The sequence below is a fragment of the Neltuma alba genome, unplaced genomic scaffold, assembly GCF_004799145.2.
Source record: "Neltuma alba isolate B1F8T4 unplaced genomic scaffold, ASM479914v2 tig00004532_pilon, whole genome shotgun sequence".
Classification (NCBI taxonomy): domain Eukaryota; kingdom Viridiplantae; phylum Streptophyta; class Magnoliopsida; order Fabales; family Fabaceae; genus Neltuma; species Neltuma alba.
Genome location: NW_021633751.1, coordinates 491,332 through 496,836, shown reverse-complemented (window position 1 = coordinate 496,836; position 5,505 = coordinate 491,332).

The following is a 5,505-nucleotide window of genomic DNA, read 5'->3' as shown; positions in this document are numbered from 1 at the left end:
CAATAATCTATATCTAGAAAGAGAATATAATAAAAAAATTTATAAAAAGAGGATATAAATTCCTTGAAAAGATAAGATAGTTACTGCTTAACTTGATTTGAAGATTTTGATTATATCTAATATTTTTTCCAAACAAAACTAAAGATTTGACATTTTACACGATATGTAATGATGATATCTATTAGAATTGAATTTTTTTTTGGAGTAAAATACAACTGAATCTTTTATTTCTTCCATGATTAATTTTCTGAAATTTACAAACTTATCGTTTATAACTAAGCTAGTTGTGTTGGTAGATTTTTTTTTCCTTCAACTTTTCGTGCTTAAAAAATTTGAGTTTTATAATTTTAAATAATTTTAATATTATTGAAATTTTTTTTGAGATTTCGAATTATAATTTTTAGTATAATTTCAAAATTTAATATTGATAGATATATATAATATATTTACTTTATATTATTAAATTATAATTTTTTTTTTAAAAAAAGCACACCACCATGCCAGACCTGCATCTTTTCATTGAGGATGGGTCCTTTGCTCTCCGGGAAAAGCGACACCCGGTCTTCCTTGTGTTTATCTGATTAAGTATGAAAAATAAACTATGCTCTATATATAACTTATAAATAAATTAATTTGTCATAATTTTTATATTTAATATATATTGATGATATTGATAATTGGAACATTTTAGTTTTGTTTATTCAAGTTGGCTCTTTCTATTGTTTTTCTGGGGCCAAAAAAGTTGTCTCTTTCATTTTCTTGAAAAAAAGTAAGCGCAAGATATTAATCTAATAGAACTTGCTATTAAATCATATTTTTTGGCCAGCAATAATACTGAGTTGAACCTAAAATAGTTGACTTGAATAGTACAAAGATAAAATGGAGCTCATTCAAAATTTTAACTATGGTCATTGCTTCAAATTCTGTGAATGAAGAAAATTGCAATGAAGAGAGCTTTACCTAATCAGAGAAGTTAAAATTTTTGGAATATCTCTATCCTCCGTTTTAGAAGTCGCATCTTGGAGACATCTAAAATTTTACTCTCTCATATCTTTATTATAAACTTCAAATAATTAATTTACATATAATAAATAATTATTTAAAATTAAATAAAAATAATAAATACGTTGAAAATGTAGTTTTATTTTTAAATATACTCTTATAATAAATAAAACAAAGGATGAAAGAGAATGTGTAGGAAAACATGATAAGAGAGAAATAATTAACGGCAATATTGAAAAAAATACATTAAATGTTAAGATAAATTTAAATTGAAGCTTATAAAATGAACCACATCCTTTACCAAATTTAAAACTTCTAAATAGGAATAGAGGGAGTAAATTTTTTTTTAACCCATAATTGATTTTATGTCTTAGCATCAATTATAATAGTTTTTTACTTATTCACTCACTCTCTTTATAAATAAGAGTGTATTTGGGGGGGGGGCTCCGTCTAGTCCTTATTATAAGTTTCAAGAACTAATTTGTAGATAACTAATAATGAGTTAAAATTAGTTAAAAGCAATAAATAAGTTAGAAATATACTTTTGTTTCCAAATATGCCTTTGTAATAAATAAAAAAAAAAGGATAAAAGAGAATATGTGGGGAGATGTGATAAGAAAGATTATGACAAAAGAGAAAATAAATAATTAAGGACAAAATTGGAAAAAATGTATTAAATGTTAAGACAAACACTAAATTGAAACTTATAAAATAAAACACCCCTTTCTAAATTTGAAGCTTATAAATAGGATTGGAGAGGATATATTTTTTATACATTTATTATCTTTAATTATTTTTAATTAAAATTTTAATCTATATAATTTAATTATTTGTAACTTATAAAAGGACCGGAAGGAGTATAATTCAACTCATAATCATGATAAAATACTAAGGACTCATTTGAAATAGCTTATAAGTATCTTTTCAATCATAATTTACGAAATACGAGAAAAATATGTAAAAAAATTTTTGTTTCATTTTATTTAAAATTTGTTTATAAGTGATTTTTAAAACTATACAAACAGGTCCTAAGGGCATCTTCTAGAAGTCAATTAGTTTAAGAAAACAAGTTGAGCCCATTAAACCAAGCCATTTAAGGTAGTCAAAATGGAGGATGTTGCTTGAAATTGGAGGGGTACATATGAAAGTCGTTATTAAAAAGGTTGGCCTTATCGGATTGGAGCTTAATGAGTTAATCCTACCGTTACGAGACCAAAATCAAAATTCGATCAAATTGTAATTAATTAGTTTTTTAAAAGCAATTATACGAAATAGGAAATTTTATCTCAACTCATATAAAAATATTTTTTTAATATAAAAACACTTTTATTAAATGGTTATAAGGGTCTTGTCAAACTTTCCAGGCATGAAATTAAATGCAGTCTCATGAAGAGTGTGAGCCTCATAACCCAAGCCCTCAGCTTATGCAGACATTCATTAATGCAGAGCCCATGTTTTTGCCACATGCGCATATCCCTTTGTTCTGCCATCGTATTTATTATCCTTCTCCCCCTCTGTTCCCATAACACAGTTAATGTCTGTTTTTGGGAAAATGACCTTTTTTTTTTTGGAAGTCGCAAATAAAGTTAATTAACTTCATGGTTATTAAAGAGTATCACATTGATTTTTAATATAAATCACTTGCAAAATATTTGTACATATTAAAAAATACTCTTCTGGCACTGTTTATAAGTCATTTCTAACATGTTTTACACAAATTAAGAAAAACCTTAAATTTCATTAACTCTCATTTAAAATTCAACAACTTTCCAATTTTATTCTTATTTAATATATATTATATCTCATATAAACAAAGTTCACACAATAATAGATGAAAGGTAAAATTGTACATCTATACACAAAATTTCTCTTAATACCCTATAAATAGGATTAAAAAATATCTTCTCTCTTTGCTTTATAAATAGGACAAGAGGAGTACATTAAATTAATAAAAATTTTTAATTTTATTGTTATTAAAGTTTTCTCTTTCTGCGTATTTACAAATCATTCGCATCATATCCCTTCCTTATTTTTCTCTCTCCATTTCCCAATCATTCTCATGAAATTGAAATTGATTTTTTTCCCCAAAAACTTACAATTAAAGCCTACTAGGGAATGAGGTAGTAATACTTTCTAAAATTTTCAGGCCTTCAATATTTTATTTTGGATTAAGGTATATTTAGTATCTTAAAATATTTTTCAGTGGCGTTTAGCACCCTGACTTTTTTTTTTGGTCTTGGTGCTTGGATGCACAAAATAATATTTTTGAATTATAGACACATTTACAAAAATACTTTAGGGTGCTAAATACACAAAAAAATATTTTAAGATGCTGGATGCATTTAAAAAAAAATACTTCAAGGTGTTTAATGCATCACAAAATATTTTAGAATATTAGATGTACTTAAAAAAATACTTTGGGTGGTTGATCCACCTTAACCTTTTTATCTTGCGGCTCATTTGAGGTCCCATTTTCCTCTCAATTCAATTCAAAATTTTAGAAAATAAAATTTTAAATATTAATCATTTCAGTGCATAGAATTCAAGTCCAAGTTAGCTGGTGAGAATTTGGGGTATAGAATGAAAAAAGGCAAAGAAATTATCCACACTTGTATGTTTTATTTGGAAATTTCAGAATATTACTTTTTAATTGATAAAAGCTCATTCACTCGTTAAGGAGAAATACCTAAATATAGATGAAAGGGATTGTTAACGTCCCGCTTTTTTCTTTTCTTCACTGAAAAATGCCCTGGTTGTTATGTAATTAGATTTTTCCCCTCATGCAATGTTGAATTAGATCTCCTGCTTCTTCAACAATTTCAGTACTCATTCGGAGAGATAGTACCTACTTCTCCGGGGCTTATTTATATGATACCCTTTTTTTTTTGTGTGTGTGTGATTTGATTCTATTTATAAAATACACTCAAAAGATATCTAGAATTTTAACCATTTTTTTTCATTTTTAATCCATACCAATTATATGTTACCATCTCAGATCTTTCATATAAGAGTTAATTGAAAAATCTAGTTTAATTCTAAATATAAGACCTCTATTTACTTTGTCTTACATTTTTTTCAAAATATCGCTACTAATTGTAAGAGATTCTTACAAAGCATAATTTCAATACACATATTAAGGAGCATAATTTAGAATAACCAACTTAACTAATTTTTTTAATTTTTTCAAATTAGTTATGTGACAGGAGGTAGTATATCACTACAATAATTATCTTTTGTGCACATTTTTTCTACTCATTCTCTATCATATTTATAAGATAGTCGTACAATGAAAGGATGCCGAGAATTCTAACCAAAATTTGTCCTTTTAGTCCCCGCCAAGTATATGTTATCTCTTATATGCATATTCTCTTCCCATAAATAAGAATATTTTTAAAAAATAAAAAAAATATTTTTACACATTTATTACTTTAAACAAATTTTAATAACGTTTTTAACCTACGTGATTCAATTATTTATATCCGCACGTACCCTCGAGGAGGTGTGGTTAATATCCCAAACACCCAAACTTGATTTCACACAGGCCACATATCCTAAACATGACTATTCTCACATTCCAAGTCAGCAAAGAAACAAAAAGCAATCAGCCATGTTAAAGTAAAAGTAAAGCATTTCAACACACCCCACCACTCCCACCCTTTTCCTTTTCTCAGGATGGGGACCAGAGCAGACCAGACCACTGATATTCATGAGAAATTGCAAAACTGTTCAGCAAAAAACATTAATAAACAGAGTGTTACTAATAATTAAACTTTCCATTGGATAACAAAAGCGTAGCTGAAGAAATTTGAAAATGATATCTATACAACAGTGAGAAAGATACATGAATGGCACTAGGAGACTGTCAAATACCGACAAGAAAAGAGATGAGATATTACATCAGTCATCATCATATGAGACATGAAAGTTGGTAGTGCACCCAGATGCCTCTGGGTCCTCAGCCCCACAACAGTCGTAAAACTTGGCCGCATACGGCGGGTCATTGGGCCCCAGTTCATAGTACCTTCAAAAATAAGAAAGAAAAAGGGCAACATGAAGAAGATCATAGCCACCTAAAATGGCAATAGCCAAACTAATTCTTTCGTGTTCGTTTTCTCTTTTTGCTCGCAAAATTTGAATTCAAATTTGAATTCAAGATTTTACTTAACAAGAAAATCAAACTCCTTCCTATTTGGACCAGCAGAGCAGCCACTGTGGTTGGTGGTCATATATTCATGGCAAAAGACAATCTCACCATATACAATAGGTCGCAGGCTTTCTCTGCAACTTATGGAGTATCGGGAATGTCTAAATCTAGGCATCTTATCAAGCATAATAAAATCTTAAGATCGCAGTGATACGTATTACAGATTATAAATTTTTGTCCATCAGCTAAGATATTTTTAGTAGAGATATGGGTATATGTATACAGCCACTGGAAAGCATAAATTAGCCTACTCTGCTTTATTTAGTTTAAGTCATTACAGAATATAACTCCTGAGCATT